General features: G+C 39.6%; 1 pseudogene; it reads left to right on the forward strand.

Moving 5' to 3' along the window:
* The first annotated feature begins 4,836 nt into the window (after positions 1-4,836).
* On the forward strand, positions 4,837-6,198 carry LOC118654410 (annotated as a pseudogene).
* Positions 6,199-21,048: the final 14,850 nt, after the last annotated feature.

The following is a 21,048-nucleotide window of genomic DNA, read 5'->3' on the forward strand; positions in this document are numbered from 1 at the left end:
TGAGCCTGCCTAGATGGTCATGAATCTTGTTTATCCTTTCAAAGAACCAGGTCTTGGTTTCATTGATCTTTTGTAATTTTTTTTGTCTTTATGTCATTTATTTCTGCTCTAATCTTTATTATCTCCTTCCTTCTGCTCACTCTGGGGTTTTCTTGTTGCTCTCTTTCTAATTCTTTGAGATGTAGAGTTAGATGATTTACTACCATTTTTTCTTGTTTTTTGAGATAGGCCTGTAGACCTATAAACTTCCCTCTCAGGACTGCTTTCACTGTGTCCCATAGGTTTTGGATTGTTGTGTTTTCATTGTCATTAGTTTCCAGGATATTTTTAAGTTCTTCTTTGATCTCATTGGTAACCCAATCAATATTTAATAACATGCTATTCAGCTTCCAAGTGTTTGAGTATTTTGGGTTTTTTTTTTAATATATTTTAGTGATTTTTTTACAGAGAGGAAGGGAGAGAGATAGAGAGCTAGAAACATCGATGAGAGAGAAACATCGATCAGCTGCCTCCAGCACACTCCCCACTGGGGATGTGCCCGCAACCAAGGTACATGCCCTTGACCGGAATCGAACCCAGGACCTTTCAGTCCGCAGGCCGACCTCTATCCACTGAGCCAAACCGGTTTTGGCTGGGTTGTTTTTATTGTAGTTTATTTCTAATATTATGCCTTTGTGGTCTGAGAAGATGCTTGGTATGATTTCAATCTTCTTGAATTTAGGGAGACTTTGTTTGTGACCCAATATGTGGTCTATTTTTGAAGATGTCCCATAAGCCCTTGAGAAGAATGTATATTCCGTGGCTTTGGGGTGAAATGTTCTGAAGATGTCAATTAATTCCATCTGATCTAGTGAGTCATTTAGGATTGCTGTTTCTTTGCTGATTGTTTGTCTAGAGGATTTATCCAGTGATGTCAGTGGTGTATTAAAGTCCCCTACTATGATTGTATTGTTGTCAATCTCCCCTTTGATATCTTCCAGTCCCTTTAGCATTTCTTGCATTGCTGGCTTGGTGGTGATAAACTCCCTTAGCCTTTTTTTGTCTGTGAAGCTTCTTATTTTCCCTTCAATTTTGAATGATAGCCTTGCTGGATAGAGTATTCTTGGATTCAGTCCTTTGCTTTGCATCACTTTGTAAATTTCTGTCCATTCTTTTCTGGCCTGATGTGTTTCTGTTGAGAAATCATTTGATAATCTAATGGGAGATCCCTTGTATGTAACTTTCTGTCTCTCTCTTGCAGCCTGTAAGATTCTCTCTTTGTCCTGAACATTTGCCATGGTAATTATGATGTGTCTTGGTGTGGGTCTTTTCGTGTTCATCTTGTTTGTGAAATTCTGAGATGTTAAAGATTCCCTGGAAATTAGTGGCGTATGGTTGAAGAGTTGATATCCACTGTTGCAAGACAATGAAAGTGTTCTGCTTCTGGTGTTCTCTGATTGTTGTTGTTTCTGTCTCTATGTAACACTTTGCTATTTTGTTTTTTGTATTAATTTTAGTTTTATAAAATACTGCTTTAAAGTATTATTTTGGTTACTTAGTTTTTGGCAATCCCTTAAATTTTGAGGTGAGTACTTCACTTACCTCACCGTAGTCCCAGTCCTGATTGATACATAGAGAAAATGCTTTCATTAGATCAATAGCTACTTGCCAAGTGGTTCTGAGATCATATCTGTAACAGTAGCCACAATTAGAATTGGTGTACAATTAGTGATCATCAATGGTCACTTTGAGACATGCTTGCCCTTTAAAGTAGCCAAATATGAATTAAGTCATTAGTATACCATCTTTCAAGGCATTGATGGTAACATTTATCTCTGCAATTCTATGAGGGAGGCAGTATTGCTTTCTTGTTAGGGATACACAGCTAAAGGAGTTTCTACTTGACCCTCTCTTACTCTTAAAAGCCTCTTTCTGTCATTTGTGGAGGATGTGCATTTCATTTATCAGGTACTGAAGATATTTCCACTGGATTAGTTTTGGTGGTTTCATTGGGCTTATGGTGAGACTGACTAGGATCAAAACTGTACTTACATCTTGTCAATCTCCATCCTAAAAGTCTATGACTGATGACTATATTGTTCTAGCTGTCCTGAAACTAGTGTTAATTCAGAACTAAGATTTAGCCCTGACTGGTTTGGCTCAGTGGATAGAGCGTCGGCCTGCGGACCTAAAGGTCCCAGGTTTGATTCCAGTCAAGGGCATGTACCTTGGTTGCAGGCACATCCCCAGGAGGAGGTGTGTAGGAGGCAGCTGATCGATGTTTCTCTCTCATCAATGTTTCTAACTCTCTATCCCTCTCCCTTCCTCTCTGTAAAAAATCAATAAAATATATTTTAAAGAAAAAGAACTAAGATTTACTATTCTCCCAAAGTTGAGGTATTTCCCTTTTCCCAGATAAAATGGCTGCAGGTTCACTGAGGAAAGGCGAAGTAGAAAATGCATACATATTTTTGGTGTTCTTCTTTAATGGTACCTGGCCTCCTCTTCATTTATGTTACTTTAGGTCTATAAATCAACCCAGATCTGGTCATTGGGTGAAAGGTTATGACTCTTGATTTTGATAGATGAAGTCAGTTTTTAAACCAAGAGTTTTGTCAGTTGTATAAGGACCTCTGGGATGCTCATCTGTTTCTGTCCTTGCACTCTGACTCAATTATATAATGCCCAAAATCCCTGTGAATTGCAGTTTCTGATTGCCACAAGGCTCTGCTATGGATTCTATTAGTTACATCTGTTCCATATCTATGCTGGGTCAGTGCCCCCATCTAGTTTATGCTATTCCCAGGCTCTTTATTATCCCCATTGAGACAAGCAAGCTCATTTTGACTGCAGTGTGTCACACTAGCATCCTCATTTAGAGAGAACAGCCAATAAAGCTGTTTTGAAAGATAAGGGGGTTTGAGTATTGAATGTTTAATGTGGAAGGAACACTGGGGTTGGAAAATCATCATTTTCCAACCATCATGGCTAAGACTGGTTTAGGCAGGAATTATCAATTGATGCTAAAACAGGAAATTTTCATGAGGATCAGAATATTTACATTGTCCTCAAAGTATCTCTCCATGGACTGCTTATTTGTTTTTAGAGAAAAATAGTAACTGTAAATAGGAAAAATCAGAAAAATTCTTGTTTGGGTGAACAAACTTTACGTCACCCATGGGGGGCAAATGGGGAGGCAGATAGATATCCTGTGCCCAACAACCTTATGCTCTAAGAAGCATACAGCATCAGTTATGCAGTTTTCTAGCCAGGAATGCATAATATGAATCTAAACATGAGAAAATATTAGACAGCTACAAATTAGAAATATCCAATCAAAACAAAAGAAAGGAGGACTATATTCTTCTAAAATCTTTAAGTCATCAAAGAAAGACTTACTAATGTTACAGACTAAAGAGACATGACAATTAAATGCAATACCTGATCCTAGACTGGATTCTGTGCTAAATAGTCAAAAAAAGTGCTAGAAAAGACTATTACTGGTTAATTGATAAAATTGGTTTATGGAAGGTAGAGTAGATCAAAGCTTTGTATTAATGTTAAACTAATGAAGTTAATAACTGTACTGTGGTTATGTAATAGAACATTCTATTATTAGGAAATACATAATGAGCCCTAGCTAGTTTTCTCAGTGGATAGAACATCCGCCCATGGACTGAAGGGTCCCGGGATCAATTCTGGTCAAGGGTACATACCATGGTTGCAGGTTCATCCCGGGCCACATGCAGGAGGCAGCCAATTGATGTGTCTCTCTCACATTGATGCTTCTCTCTCTTTTTTCTCTCTCCTCCTCTCCCCTCCCTTTCACTCTCCCTAAAAATCAATGGAGAAAAATATCCTTGGGTGAAGATTAACAACAACAACAACAACAAAAGTATAATTTTTTCCTACAAATAAAATTCAAATGGGACAGTAGACGATGTTTTTTGAGGATAACTTTAAATGTTATTTACAAATTTACTATTCCTCTTCTCATATGAGAAAATTGTGGAACTCTTTTCAAAACAATTTTGTGTGTGTAAGATGTGTTTAAAAATACAAATATTTTTAAATGGAAAATCCTCTCTTTAAAAAATACATTTTTATTGATTTTAGAGAGAGGAAGGGAGACAGATAGTGAGATAGAAACATCAGTGAGAGAGAAATACATTGATTGCCTTCCTCCTGCACACCTCCTACTGGGGATCGAGCCCACAACACGGACATGTGCCCTGAGTGGGAATCAAATTGGTAACCTCTTGGTTCATGGGTTGACTCTCAACCACTGAGCCAAACTGGCTGAGCTGGAAAAGCCTGTTTACATAGAATTGCAATTGCTTTAAAAAAATCAGTGCCCATATATTTGAGAATTTTCATAGCATGTTAAAGGTTGATTCATTATAGAAAGAAAAGAGGATGGGAATTTCCCGCATAGAGTCATGGTTACCCAGGAAACTAACTATATTCTGATTTTACAAAGCCATTACAAGATCTTAGGCTACTGGATGAAAGAAGGGCAATATGATACAATATCCATTTTTCTTCCTTCAATTTTTTATTAGTGTAAACAAAGTATGTAGAAGGCAGATTGAAGTTATACAGAAATATAGAAATTGATCTGGTGAAAATTGTGCTATCACTTTTAAAGTATTAGGATTTAGTAAAGAAGTAATGAAAAAAATCTGGAAGACCACTCGTTTGGGGCATCTAAATGATTAGTCATTATAGAGAAAGCAGGAAACATGAGTCAAAAACCTTACTCTGGTTATGTGTTCTTGTTCTAGCCTATCATTTGAATTAACCCCATTAGAGCTCATTCAAGACTTTGAGCACACCCCCATCTGAGGGACTACCAAAATGAGGGAAGGCCGAAAAAGTGCTGAAGAATTGAAAAGTCTATATTTGGGTAAGCAAATCCAAACATTTTCCTTTTTACACAAAACCAATATATCTCTAAACTTATAACATTATTGCAAGTTCTGATTTCCTCAAAAAAAAAAAAAAAAGGCTGGAAGAAGCTACAGAAAATCCAAAGAACATTTAAAAAAAATCAAGTGAGTAGAGCCCTAGCCTGTTTGGCTCAGTGGATAGAGTGTCGGCCTGCGGACTGAAGGATCCTGTGTCCCATTCTAGTCAAGGTCTTTAAAAAATATCTAGTAGAGAAAATTGCTGTATTAGGCCATGCTAAATATACACTGAGTGGCCAGATTATTATGACTGGCCAGATTATTATGACCACCCCATCAGTACTTGGTTGGGCCACCGTTTGCCTTCAATACTGCGGGGATTCTTCTTGGCATTGACTCCATGAGATGTTGAAAGGTGATGTGAGGAATCTGACACCATGCCTGATGAATAGCACTGTCCAGTTCTGTGAGATTTGATGGTTGTGGAACCAGCTGCCTGATGGCTCTTTTAACTTTGTCCCACAAATGCTCAATTGGATTGAGATCTGGTGATTGTGGGGGCCACCTAAGCAAGGTAAAGTCTCCCTCAGGTTCTTGAAACCACTCCTGCACAATACGAGCACCATGGCATGGCGCATTGTCTTATTGGAAGAAGCCATTTCCATTGGAATACACCATCAACATGATAGGATGAACTTGATCAGCAACGATACTTAGGTGTTATTCAGATGTTTATAATGATCTGGCCCTCCAGCAACTTCAGCGGGAAATTATAGCTAATTGGCCTACAAATGTCAGGTGGTCATAATAATCTGGCCACTCAGTGTATAACATCATGGCTTTCATGAAGATGACACTGAAAGCAAAGAAGAAAGCCCTGCCCCTCCCAAAGCTAAAGCAAAGTTTTTGAAGGCCAAGAAAACAGTACTGAAAGGCGTCCACAGCCACACACAGAAAAGAAGATCCATACATTACCCACCTTCTACCTGCCGGAGACATTGTGGCTCTGAAGGGAGCGTAAATATCCTTTGAAGAGTGCCCCCAGGAGAAATAAGCTTGACCCCAATGCCGTCACTAAGTTCCTCCTGACTACCAAGTCAGCCATGAAGAATATAGAAGACAATACACTTCTATTAATTGTGATGTCAAGGCCAACAAGCACCAGATCAAACAGGCTGTGAAGGAGCTCTATGACATTAACATGGCCAAGGACAACACCCTGATCAGGCCTGATGGAGAGAAGAAGGCATTTGTTGAACTGGCTCCTGACTATGATGCTTTGGGTGTTGCCAACAGAATTGGAGTAATCTGAACTGTGTCTAGTTGGCTAATTCTAAACATAAAAATTTTACACTGTAAAATAATTAAACAAACAACATCATGTATTTTTCAGGCTAGAAAATGAAGGCCAAGAAGTGATATTATTATACACTATAAAATCAGTAGAGTGACCATAGGCTTGTTTATTGTCTTTCAGTGTTAGCACTTCATTCCTTACCTTTCTAGTGATGTTATAATGTGTCTTGCTGCTTCCAAACTTGAAAGCTTAGTCCTATTCAATATGTGAACCACTCGAAAAGCAGACAGGCCATTTAGAGTTTCCAATAACCAGTGGAGTCTGGCTTCCCTAAACCTGGTGTGTTAGTCAGGGTTCTGAAAACAAACAAACAAACAAACAAAACAGAATGAACATGAATATAAGGAGATTTACTATAAGGAGGCTGACAAGTTCTAAGATCTGCGTGGTAAATTGTCAAACTGAAAACCTAGGAGAGCCAATGGTGTAGTTCCAGTCTGAAGGTTGGCAGGCTTGAGATCCAGTTAAGAGCTGGTTCTGTTCAAGACCAAAGGTAGGAAAAGGCCGATCAAATGCAATCAGACAGGAGGAATTCTCTTCTACTTGGAGGAAGATCAACATTTTTATTCTGTTCAGGCCTTCATCTGAATGGATGAGGCCCACCCACATTAGGGAGGGCAATCTGCTTTACTCAGTCTACTAATTTAAATGTTAATCTCATCCAGAAACATCCTCATAGAAACACCTGGAATAATGTTTGACTAAATATCTGGGTACTCCATGTCCCAATAAAGTTAATATATAAAATTAACCATCACCTCTGGTGTATAGAAAATGAGCCCTAAACACTTTATTCTTTCAATTCCTCATGCTTTTCTCTTTCTTGTGCCATGTTTGCGAGTGCACATCTGGAATTCTGCCTTGGTTTCCTGAACTTCCCCTCCTGCTCCTCTCACCAGCTCCTTCTCTCATTTTCTATATTCTGAATTGCTGATTGGAGTTCTACTCTTTTTTTAAAATATATTTTATTGTTTTTTTACAGAGAGGAAAGGAGAGGGATAGAGAGTTAGAAACATCGATGAGAGAGAAACATTGATCAGCTGCCTCCTGCACACCTCCTACTGGGGATGTGCCCGCAACCAAGGTACATATGCCCTTGACCGGAATCGAACCTGGGACCCTTCAGCCCGCAGGCCGACACGCTATCCACTGAGCCAAACCAGCCAGGGCAATGGAGTTCTACTCTTAATTGGACTACTCCAAACCACATTGCTAACCCTGACTTCATTCATAGATTTCTTTATTTCAGTTTGGAGACTCCTGGTGCCATACTTCATTCTTCAGGCTGATTCCTTTAGATGTTATACTAGTATCAATCAAGATCCAGATTATCTTGACCTTTTGGCCAATGATTTAAATTGTTAGCTATCAGTTATAGGAGAGAATCCAGCAGCTGAATTAGTTTCCCTAACCCGAGCCCCACTATTCATAGCTTCCTCTCTTTCTCTGTGGTCTTTCTGCTGAATTATTACTTCATATACATAGGTTCACTTAAAGTATAAACATAACAGGGTTGTGCCCTTCATCTCACTTTATCTTTGGTCCAGTTTCACAATTTTGAAATAATTAGACTTAAGAGGAAAATGTGGTAAATTAGACCACATAAAATTTTAAAAATATTTTGCTATAAACAATATTATAAAGAAAATGAAAAGAGAACCTATTGAATCAAAAAATATCTGCAAATTATATATCCAAAAGGGCATAGTACCCAGAATATATAAATAACATAAAAACTCAACAATATAAAGATAAATGACCCAATTAAAAATTGGCAAAGAATTTGAACAGAAATTTCCCCAAAGGCCTATATATGGCCATTAAGCACACAAATACATGCTCATCATAATTAGTCAGTAGGAAAATACAAATCAAAACTACAATGAATTTGGCAAAGTAGCATGATACAAAATTAATACCTAGAATTCAGCGACATTTTTATATACCAATAATGAACTATCAGAAAGAAAAACTAAGAAAACAATTTCATTTACTATTGCATCAACAATAAAAAAGGTATCTATGAATAAACTTAACAAAGGAGGTAAAAGACCTGTACTCAGAAAACTATAGGACACTGAGGAAAGAAATAGAGGATGATACAAACAAGTGGAAGCATATACCATGTTCATGGATTGGAAGAACTAACATCATTAATTAAAATGACTATACCACCCAAAGGAATCTATAGATTCAATGCAATTCTTATTAAGATACCAATGGCCTATTTCACAGATCTAGAAAAAATATTCCAAAATTTTATATGAAACCAAAATAGACCTCAAATAGCCTCAACAATCTTGAGAAGAAGAACAAAGTTGGAGGGATCACAATAGTGGATATCAAACTATACTACAAAGCCATTGTAATTAAAGCAGCCTGGTACTGCCACAAGAACAGGCACATAGATAAATGGAACATAACAGAGGGGCCAGAAATCAACCCACACATTTATGGCCAAGTAATATTTGACAAAATAAAAATGAGCATACAATGGAATGAAAACTGTCCCATTAATAAATGGTGTTGGGAAAATTAGACAGGTACATGCAAAAAAAAATGAAACTAGACTACCAACTTACACCATAAACAAGAATAAACTCAAAATAGATAAAAGACTTAAATGTATGTTGTGAAACCCATAAAAATCCTAGAAGAAAACATAGGTAATAAAATCTTAGACATCTTGCATAGCAATATTTTTACCTATATTAATCCTGGGGCAAGGGAAACAAAGGAAAAAAGAAACTAAAAAACTTTTGCACAGCAAAAGAAACCACCAACAACGTGAAAAGGGAACCCACTATATGGGAGAACATATTTGCCAATGGTACATCTGATAAGGGTTTAATTTCTAAAACATGCCTAGGTTGCAGGCTTGATCCCCAGTTGGGGGGGGGGGGCATGTAGGAGGCAACCGATCAATGATTCTCTCTCATCATTGATGAGAGAGATGTTTCTATCATTGATGTTTCTATCTCTCTCTCTCCCTCTCTCTTCCTCTCTGAAATCAATAAAAATATAGTTTAAAATAAAATAAAAAATATAAAGAACTTATACAACTCAACAAAAGGAAGACAAACAATCCAATTAAAAATGGTCAATGTCTTCTCTAAAGAAGACATACAGGTGGCCAATAGACATTAAAAAATGCTCAATGTCACTAATTATCAGAGATGCAAATTAACATTACAGTGAGATATTACCTCACACCTGTTGGGATAGCTATTATCAGAAAAAAATAACCACAAAAGATAAGATGAGGATGTGAAGAAAAGAGAACTCTTGCACACAGTTGGTGTGAATGTAAATTGGTGGAGCCAGTGTGGAAAAAAGTATGGAAGTTCCTAAAAAAAATTAAAAAAACAGAACTACCATATGATCCAGCTATTCCACTTCTGCCCATATATCCAAAATAATTAAAATCAGGATATTAAAGTGATACATGCACTTCCATGTTTATTTCAGCATTATTCACAATGGCTAAGACATGAACAACCTAAATGCTCATATATGAATGAATTGATAAACAAAATGTGGTATATACATACAACAGTTGATTATTCAGCCTTAAAAATGAAGGAAATCTTATCACATGATACAACATGGATGAACTTCAAAGTTCTTATGCTAAGTGAAATAATCCACTCACAAAAAGACAAACAAATGCTGTATGAGACAATCTATATAAAGTATCTGTAGTCAAATTCATGAAAACAGAAAGTAGAATGGTGGTTGCCAAGGAAGGGGCTGAGAGGAAGGGTGATGAGGTGATGTGTTTAAATGGGTATAGAGTTTCAGTTTTGCAAGATGAAAAATTTCTGGAGATTGACTGAACAACAAAATGAATATATTTAACACTACTGAACATTGCACTTAAAAAGGGTTAAAATGGTAGATTTTATATTGTTCATTTTTACCACAATTACATTTTTTTAAAAAGAAGGAAAAGATGGAGATGCTACTTTACAACACAGGCAACAAATTCATATTGTAAATAAGTTTTAAGTAGAATTATAAGTGATAACATTAAAATGGATTTTTAACAGAAGTTGGGCTGTTTTGGTGACATCCCAGATCTTTAAAAGGATTAGTAATTAGGGGATCATTAGGTTATCAATCAACCTAGCTTTTGGCACACAGGGAGGAGAAATTTCTGCCCTGGAAGGACCACAGCTCTGAGAGAATGAAACTATTACTATCCTATATAATGAAAGCCTAATATGCTAAGTGTCTGGTGCTCCATCAACCAATCAAAGTGTAATATGCTAATGATATGCTAAGGATGCTCAACCGCTCACTATGACATGCACTGACCACCAGGGGGCAGGCAGTCAACTAGTCAACTAGTCGCTATGACGTGCACTGACCACCAGGGGGCAGATGCTCCAACTGGTAAGTTAGCTTGCTGCTGGGGTCCGGCCTATTGGGACTGAGTGAGACAGATCGGACATGCCCTGGAGCCCTCCCATGGTACCTCCCCAGCTGGCCAATCTCCTGCATCCCTTCCCACCCCAATCGTGCACTGGTGGGATCCCACGGCCTGGCCTGCACCCTCTTGCAATCCAGGACCACTCGGGGGATGTCAGAGAGCCAGTTTCAGCTCAATCCTGCAGGCCAGGCTGAGGGATCCCACTGGTGCACAAATTCATGCACCAGGCCTCTATTGTTCCAATGAAATTAAAAGTCTAGAGTATGTCTATTTAATTACTCAATTTTTAAAATAGCATTACTTTAATGTAAGGTTGTTGAAACAAAGTAATATTGTACAGAGCTTTGTAAAACAACCAAACCTAAACAGTGCTATGTATTTAAGAATCTGAAAGGACCCTTAATAATTATTTTATATTCAATATTTTCATGGCAGATGTTGACATTTTACCATTGTTCCAGAATCAAATGTCAAGTTATTCCTGTTCAGAATTTTTTATTTACATTTTCAAAATATTCCATCTGCAGCTGTATTTATAAGTAAACTCCACTTGCAAAAAGTTCAGCATTTCTAAGCAGATTTGTAAATAGGTTTGAAGAAGGACCTGCAAGCACTGGAGACCTGCCTGGGTTAATTAATTCTCTTTTCAGGTATTAGAGCCTACACAAGTAGGCCAGCTGGAGGTGAATGTTTCCTTTGAAAGTGGTAATTATATGCCTTTACCAATTGTTTGCTTTTCCACATCTCCCCCAGTCAAATTCCCCAGAATTCATAAATTAAGTATCTGGGGAGGATTTTTGTCCTCCTAGAAAACTGAGTATGCAGATGAGCTGAGATAATAATTCTGGGTAAAACAGATAGTGTGAAGGTCTGGATGATGCATACAAATAATTGCGAAGAGGGGACTGAGGGCTTCTGCTAAATATAGTTTATAGAAACTGCTATGGCATTGTGAATTGGTAATTATGCTTCAATTCACATTGTCTTTTTTGCTGCTTCTGAGATGCTGTTCCCTAGGTTTTCACACTATGCACCTTTTCCCCCCTGCAGAGTGATGGGGTAAATAGTTCTCTGCATCATTTAGCATTCATCAAGTGAGGGGGACAGCCCCTTTCCATTTCCAGGGGAGAGCATGGTGCCTCAGCACCAGCAGGGGGCGGTTAGGAATGGGTGGGACTCAGCTGTGTGTCCCCCTTGCAACTAGCTTTACTTCTCCCATGCTGACTTCACCCAGTAGATGGCATCCCCAGGCAGTTTGTTAAAGGAACCAAAGTTTTCATTCTTCCTTCTTGTTTATGACTCAAGTTTGCCTGACAGACTTTCAGAGGAACTGGCCAGGCCTGCTCCTTGAAGTGGTGTGAGGCTAGAGAAAAAGTTCTGTGTTCCAGGCTACTTATCAGAATGTTTGCATGGACTTGATGCAAATCTGAATCTTACTCCCACTAGTCTTTTCTTTACTGTTTAGAAAATGACCTGTAAAGACTACGAGTTTCATGTGCTTCTCTCACGCCATGCCTAAAATTATATTTATTTTACACTGTTGGTGTAGTGGAACTTTATAAAGCTCCAGGACTGCAGTTCCTTGATGTTTTCCCTCTTCCAGCTTTATCTACATGCAAGGGAAACACTATCAGGGGAACAGGTCAAGAATGACCTTTGCATGCCATGAGGAACAGAAGGGGACCAGATGGGAATTGTCTGGTAGCACCTAATTGAGACACAGGTTAACAGCTTTCTCCACAGTAAAAGCAGCAGGGTTAAAGGAGCTGGTAACATTGCTGACCAGCTCACAGTGACTTCTGCTTCACATGTCAATGCTGCGTTGTACCTCAGACTCATGGGGATTTCCTTTCTCATTTTGCCAGTCTTCTGTCTTGATGCCTCTAAAGAGGTAAGGAAATCCTGGTGCTAATTTTTTCTTCCCATCTTTCTGTTCAGGAAGAAAGTGTGTGGTGGTTTATAGATGGGATAGATCAACAAAGGCTCCGACTGGCTTGTTGGTATGGAAGTTAGTCTAAAGGGAGAAATATGCCCTAGCCGGTTTGGCTCAGTGAATAGAGTGTCAGCCTGCGGACTGAAGGGTCCCAGGTTTGATCCTGGTCAAGGTCACATGCCTGGGTTGCGGGCTTGATCCCCAGTGTGGGGCGCGCAGGAGACAGCCGATCAATGATTCTCTCTCATCATTGATGTTTCTATCCCTCTCTCCCTCTCCCTTCCACTGTGAAATCAATAGCAAAATATTAACATATGGGCTGCCATAGCAAAATATTAGTGCATAAATGACTTTAAAAATAAAGAGAAAAAACCAAAATATATATAAAAAATAAAAAATAAAGGAAGAAAGAGTGGGAAGCCTTTGGTGTTAGTCCATGATGTGGAAGATGGGGTAAAACCTGAGCTGCCCTATTCCCATAAGCTCCTTCTTCATGGGTATTTTACACCATAGATCCCATCCTATTGTTCCATTACAAAACTAGAGGCCTGGAGTTCCTGATGGTTTCCCTTCTTTTTTTTCCTTCTTTCTATATGCACAGCAAATTTATAGAAAGGGGAACTGGGGATGACTGAATCTTGCCTTAATTGGTAGAATGAAAGGCTCAGAGAAGAGATTTTTTACAAATATTTTATTTTTAGACAGAAAGAGAAACATCAATGTGAGAGCAGAACATTAATCAGTTGCCTCTTGCAGGGCCCCTGCTGGGGATCAAGCCCACAGTGCAGGGATGTGCCCTGACCAAGAATGGAACCAACAATCTCTTGGGCACAGAAAGACACCCAATTGAGCCACACCAGCCAGTGCCACAGAGGAGATTTGGGGGGCTAGGTACCCAAAGAGTAATGCTATCTATGTTGATTTGGAGCAGGAGAGAAGCTAGTCTATAAAGTTTCCCTGTTAATACCAGCATCTCTTTCATAGACCTCTATTGCCTGGGGCCTGTTTTAGAAACCTTGTTTCCTCTCCTATTTTGAGAGATTGAAAAAGAGAAGCTGCATGAGACCAAGATTCCATACAGGATACCACCTGTATTAGTCTGTTAGGGCTGCCATAGCAAAATATCAGTGCATAAATGGCTTAAAAAATAAATAAAGAGAAAAAACCAAGATGGCGGCATAGGTAAACACCGGAAATTGCTGCCTCGCACAACCACTTCAAAAATACAACTAAAAGACAAAACGGACATCATCCAGAACCACAGGAAGGCTGGATGAGTGGAAATTCTACAACTAGAAGGAAAGAGGAAAGCACACTGAGAGTCAGAGGAGGTGCAGAAGTAAAGTGCAGAGGTACGGAGACTCACACAGAAAGGGCTGGCAACTGAGGACCTGGTTGTCTTTTTCAATCGGGAGGGAGTCTCAAGCTCCCAACAGCTCTGAACTCCAGTTCTGGGTGAGTCTCTGGGGACCCAGACTCATACAGGGAGAAACTGGACTGTCTGGCATCGGGCGGAACTTGAGGGCGGCTTTCTCTCAGAGGTGCTTGCAGCAATGACCAGGACACTGAGATGCGGGGCCTCTTAGGTAGGACTGAGGAGCAGCCATTGCTGCTTGCTCTGCCCTGTTGATCCCCTGAGACCCCGCCCCACCCAAGCTGTGCACAGAGGCTTTTGCATATGAAAGGCCTGGCCCTTTGCAATCTGAAAATTACCTAACAAACTGCAGCTGGGTCAGAGAGACCCAGAACATCCAAAAGAAGGCCCAAGGCCCCACAGCAGCTTGCATTGCTTCACAGCTGGGCCTCATCTGGGCACCTCCAAACCCCAAACAAAGAAGAGGAATCTGCAGATCTCTCCATAGCTCCTGCTGGGTAGCCTCAGGAAGAGGCTAAATTAGCCCCTTCTTAGAGATCCAAGAGCCAGTGTACCCAGTGGTCAGAGTGGGACCATCCAGATTACAACTCCTCAGATCCATAAGGGACACACTCAGGGGGCAGACTCAGTGAACAGCAAAGCCCCACTGAAGCAAGTGTTGCCCCAGAAGGGTGTCTCCAGCACAGTTCTCCCACCATAGACACAGCTGATTCTCACAGCCAGTTGCCTGGAGGTCAATTCCTCCCAGTGATACCTACAACAATCAAGGCTTAAATACAACAAGATTGTGCACAAAGCCCACAAAGGGGTGCACCAAGAGTGTCCACCTCAGGTAATTGGGGAGGATGAGCCACTGGGCCTATAGGACACCTAGCACAGAAAGCCACTCTATCTACACAGGAAGCATAAAAAATGTGGAGACAAAGAAACAGGTCACAAATGACAGAAATGGAGGAAAGCAAACCACTGGATATAGAGTTCAAAACCACACTTATAGCCGAAACCGGTTTGGCTCAGTGGATAGAGCGTCGGCCTGCGGACTCAAGGGTCCCAGGTTCGATTCCGGTCAAGGGCATGTACCTGGGTTGCAGGCACATCCCCAGTGGGAGATGTGCAGGAGGCAGCTGATCGATGTTTCTGACTCTCTATCTCTCTCCCTTCCTCTCTGTAAAAAATCAATAAAATATATTTAAAAAAAAAAAACCACACTTATAACGTTTTTCAAGAATTTTCTAGAAACCGCAGATAAATTTAGTGAGACCCTCAAGAAATCTAGTGAGACCCTCGAGGTTATGAAAAAGAACCGACTAGAAATTAAGCATACACTGACTGAAATAAAGAATATTATACAGAGTTCCAACAGCAGACTAGAGGATCGCAAGAATCAAGTCAAAGATTTGAAATACGAAGAAGCAAAAATCACCCAACCGGAAAAACAAAAAGAAAAAATAATCCAAAAATATGAAGATAGTGTAAGGAGCCTCTGGGACAACTTCAAATGTACCAACATCTGAATTATGGGGGTGCCAGAAGAAGAGAGAGAGAGAGAGAGATATTGAAAACCTATTTGAAGAAATAATGACAGAAAACTTCCCCCACCTGGTGAAAGAAATAGACTTACAAGTCCAGGAAGCACAGAGAACCCCAAACAAAAGGAATCCAAAGAGGAACACACCAAGACACATCATAATTAAAATGCCAAGAGCAAAAGATAAAGAGAGAATCTTAAAAGCAGCAAGAGAAAAACAGTCAGTTACCTACAAGGGAGTACCAATATGACTGTCAGCTGATTTCTCAACAGAAACTATGCAGGCCAGAAAGGAGTGGCAAGAGATATTCAAAGTGATGAATACCAAGAACCTACAACCAAGATTACTTTACCCAGCAATGCTATCATTCAGAATTGAAGGTCAGATAAAGAGCTTCACAGATAAGAAAAAGCTAAAGGAGTTCATCACCACCAAACCAGTATCATATGAAATGCTGAAAGGTATCCTTTAAGAAGAGGAAGAAGAAAAAGGTAAAGATACAAATTATGAACAACAAATACACATCTATCAACAAGTGAATCTAAAAATCAAGTGAATACATAATCTGGTGAACAGAATAAACTGGTGAATATAATAGAATCAGGGGCATAGAAAGGGGGTGGACTAACTAGTCTCGGGGGGGCGGGGGGAAAGGCGTGTGGGGGGTGCGGGAAGAAACTGGACAAAAATCATACACCTATGGATGAGGACAGTGTGTGGGGGGGTAAGGGCAGAGGGTGTGGTGGGAACCAGGTGGAGGGGAGCTATGGGGGGGAAAAAAGAGGAACAACTGTAATAATCTGAACACTAAAGATTTAATTTAAAAAAAATAATAAATAAAGAGCACCAGTAAAGTTACCTACATAGATAAACATAAAAGACAGTATATATGTATTTTTTGTTCATAAGTTTTTTTTTTCTCCCAGATGATTTAAAAGACAATTGCATAAAGCACTAATTATAAATCCTTCCATGGACATACAATGTATAAAGATGTAAAGCAAAAAGGAAGGGAGAAGGAATAGAGTTTTATGAGAGCAAAGTTTTTCTATGCTATTAAAATCAAGTTAATATTGTACACACTAGATTGCTATAATCTAAGATGTTAATTGCAATCACCAGAGCAACCACTAAGAAAGTTATGTTGTTATGCCAAGCAGACAACAGTAGGTTACTCTCTTTATATCTACTCTCTGCCTGTAGCGTGATATGCTCTCTCCCTTAACCGGTTCCCTATGCTTTTCCTCCTGTGAAGTTAGAACTGTCACAGAGCTGGGGGTGTAGGGTGAGGAACATATTGTTTATTCTGCTTTATAGGTATCTGAGGTAAAGGAACTCATTATGCCCAATCTTGTATTAGTCACAGGCTATTTTTGTCTGAAGTGAACTGAAGTGTAAGGAATGTTTTGTGAAATTACCTTTGCTTGGTGACTCAGTTCTGGCTGGAAGAGTTGCCTTTCTGAGCCCTCTCGCCACCTCAGTCAGGTTGGCCACACACAGGCCACACACACAAACTATGTGTCCACAGTTTATAGCACATCTATGAATGTAGTCATTCACTATTTTTTAAAATTTATTTTTATTTTTATGCTAATCCTCACCTGAGGATATTTTTTTACATTGCTTTTTAGAGAGAGTGGAAAGGAGGGAGGGAGGGGGAGAGAGAGAGAAAGAAAGAGAGAGAGAGAGATCAATTGATTGCCCCATATGTGCCCCAACCAGGGCCACGGATGAACCTGAAACCCAGGTATGTGCCCTTGATTGGTAATTGAACCTGTGACCCTTTAGTGTACAGGCTGATGCTCTAACCACCGAGCAACACCCTTCAGGGATGTAATCATTCACTTTAAGGAGCCTGGGGACTGAAGAGGGATTTTCTTTTTTTTTTTTTGCCTTTTAAATTTTATTTAAGTCTTTATTGTTGAAAGTATTACATATGTCTCTGCCCCCCCCCACCCCCATTGAACTCTTCTAGCCAGCTCCACTCCCGCTCCTCACACACAACCCTCCTACCCAGGCCTTCACCACCCTATAGTCTGTGTATACATATATGCATACAAGTTCTTTGGTTGATCTCTTCCCACCCACCCACCCTCCTCTGCCTTCCCTCTGAGGTTCTACAGTCTGTTCCATGCTTAAAGAGGGATTTTCAGAGACTATATAAGCTATCCACAAGTCACAGCACAGCTTAGAAGAGTAGAGGTACAGATAAGTCTGGATGTTTCATACTCTCCTTTACAGGCCTTACCTTTGTGCTGAAAACCTTTGTTGACCTCATCCTTTTTTATATCTCTTTTTAAACTTTACTTGCCTCTTCCATGTCCCTCAAATTCTGGGTTAGTGATTTTGATGTTTTGTTCCCTCTAAAATAAATGTACTTTCCACCCACAGCCAGCAGTACTCACATGCTGGCCTACATTTAGAAAAGAAAGTAAAAAGTTTTGTTGTGTTCTCTTCCTTTCTTCCTTCTCCGCCTTCCTTCCCTTGTCTTCAGGCTTGGGAGGCTGTCTCAGTCCCTAGAACATCAGCGTGTGGCTCAGACTGTCTGTGATGAGCATCACAGAGAATCACACTGGGATCAGATAGAGCCAGAGACAGCCAGGAAGCAGGTAACACTTGGAAGCATTTGATGTAAAGGCCTCTGTTTTTCTTTACTACACAGATCTGATGCAAAGTCCAGTCCAGCAGACAAAATATGACCCATAATGGGCAACAGTGGTAATCACTGTTGGATGTAGGGGTGGTCAATATCTTTGCCATAAGAAATGGGAAGCATCACCAGACAGGTGGGTTACTATTGCAGTAAGGAATATGGTTAGATAACGTGAGAAGTCAAAGCAGGTTGACAGTAGGAAACTGTTAACAGGTATCAAAGTCTAGAAGTGAATAAGATTTCAGTCTCTAGAAGAGGAGCCAACAAGGCTGGTGTTGTGAGATCTAGGTAGGACGCCAGAGTGAGAGTTTAGGATTAGGGAGGAAGTATAGATCCACTGACCAGAACTGGGGTCCAAGGAAGGCCTGGACTTTAGGACAAGTTTTGTACAGAGTGGTCAAGAGCACAACTTAGTAGCCTTTCATTCATCTTGAACTTTCACCATGTGCTGGGTTCAGGCACTGGGCTAGATTCTGGGTATATAATGATGACTAAGAAAAGATGAGTCTACCGTAGTCTTGCAAAGTTGGGAAATAAAAATAGACTCGCCTTAGCTCCATTACTCAATGTATGATGTTAGGCAAGTCACTGAAGTCCTCTGTGACTCAATTTTCTCACTTTTATTATAGTGCTTTATAATATTGTCAAGAAACACCTTTCTACTTCTACTATAAGTCATTTCTTCTTTTTCTGAATTAGTGAAAATATAGATAAGGTCACTCCCGCTTTATCACATGGTAGCCCTTATGTCCTTTGATCCTGTGACGGTAGTTTAGTGCATTAGCCCTCAAACTCCTTTCTGGGAAGAGTAGGGAATATATCCTAGTATGTTGCCAATCTGAGACACTACTAAGGGTAAGTGAATTGACTCCCTTGAGGACAGGAGGGACACTTTTAGACACTTGGCCCAACTGGACTCTGATAAAAGACTTCTTTTCCTAGCTCACATCCAATTAACACTTTGCACAAGCCTGAGAAGGACAGTCAGTTTATTTTCCTGATGACTGGCCAAAATGCATTGTTCTGGCACTAACTTGTTTGGTGCTGCTTCATACTCAGCAATTTGGACCCATGTCTGATTCTTGATTCTGAAACCCTGCCTGCTTCTCAATGTCTGTAGCTTATACTGACAATGTCTTTTACCTTACCTTTGTCATGTGTGAAATAGTCTTTTAGATTATTAGAGAAGAAGGGCCTTGGTCAACCTCCAGGGCTAGACTATGACAAGAACTGGCATGTTGTTGGCTCTGAAGGCAGAACTTAACTGAGAGTGTAGCTAGGGCTTTTCAATTTGTAAAGATAGTGTACATAGTGCTTAAGAGCATCAATTTTGCCGAAACCGGTTTGGCTCAGTGGATGGAGCGTCAGCCTGTGGACTGAGGGGTCCCAGGTTCGATTCCGGTCAGGGGCATGTACCTGGGTTGCGGGCACTTCCCCAGTGGGGGATGTGCAGGAGGCAGCTGATCGATGTTTCTAACTCTCTATCTCTCTCCCTTCCTCTCTGTAAAAAATCAATAAAATATATTTTTTAAAAAAGAGCATCAATTTTGGCATCGGGCAGATCTGGGTTTGAATGTTTGTTCTATTACTTACTTGCCTGTGATTAGGACAATCACAGTTACCTTTTCTCCATGCTTCATTTTTTCTCACTTGTAAAATGAGCATGAATAAAATATTACCTGCCTGAATGGATAAACAAATTGTGGTAGAGCCATACAATGAAATACTATTCAGCAATATAAAAAGGAGTGGACTAAAATGGCACATTTTATGTTACATATATTTTATCACAATTTAAAAATAATGTATTATACCAAAAACCATGGAATTGTATACTATAAATAGGGAATTGTATGGTATATGAATTATATCTCAATGAAGCTGTTTTAAAAAAGAATGGATTATTGATACATGCAACCACTTGAATGAATCTCAAAAAAAATTATGTTGAGTGAGAGAAGTCAGACAAACAGAATAAATACCATATTATTTTACTTATGTAAAACTTTATTATATAGTACTAGGGGCCCGGTGCACAAATTTGTGCACAATTGGGGCCTGCTGGCCATGGGAGGTTGGCTGTGGGAGCACACTGACCACCAGGGGGCAGCTCCTTCATTGAGCATCTTCCCCCCTGGTGGTCAGTGCATGTCATAGCAACTGGTTGTTCAGTTGTTTGGTCACTTAGGCTTTTATATAGAGAGATTATGCATACTAATCTATAATAACGGAAAGCAGATCAGTAGTTGTTTGGCAAGGGGATAGGAAGAGTCAGAAAGGAGGGATTATAAAAGGGAGCAAGGAAATTTAGAGATAATGGATATGTTCATTATCTTGATTGTGACTTCATGGATATATACATTTGTCTAAGCTCATCAGATTTATACTTTATATATGTGCAGCTTATTGTATGTAAATTATACCTTTAAAAGCTAATTTTTAAAAAATAGTACTTGTTTCATATGGCTGGTACCAGTAAGAGGTTGAAATCAGACAATGAATAAAAATAGCCCAGCAGAGGGTAAGTGCTTAATAAATTATAACTTTAAAAAACAATCAGATATACAAATGGCCAATAAGCACACGAAAAGATGCTCAACATCATTATATATCAAGGAAATGAAATTCAAAACCACAATGAGATACTACTTCACACCCACTAACATAGTTATAATAAAGAGAGAGATAAGAACAAGTGTTGGCCAAGATATGAAGAAATTGGAACCATTGTATATTTCTGGTGGGAATGATTCTGGAAAACAGTTTAGTGGTTCCTCAAAAATGTAAACATTAACTTATGACTCACTATTAGGTATATACCCAGGAGAATTGAAAACATAAGCCCACCCAAAAACTCACACAGAAATGTTCACAGTAGGATTA

Source organism: Myotis myotis, unplaced genomic scaffold (genome assembly GCF_014108235.1).
Source record: "Myotis myotis isolate mMyoMyo1 unplaced genomic scaffold, mMyoMyo1.p scaffold_m19_p_4, whole genome shotgun sequence".
Classification (NCBI taxonomy): domain Eukaryota; kingdom Metazoa; phylum Chordata; class Mammalia; order Chiroptera; family Vespertilionidae; genus Myotis; species Myotis myotis.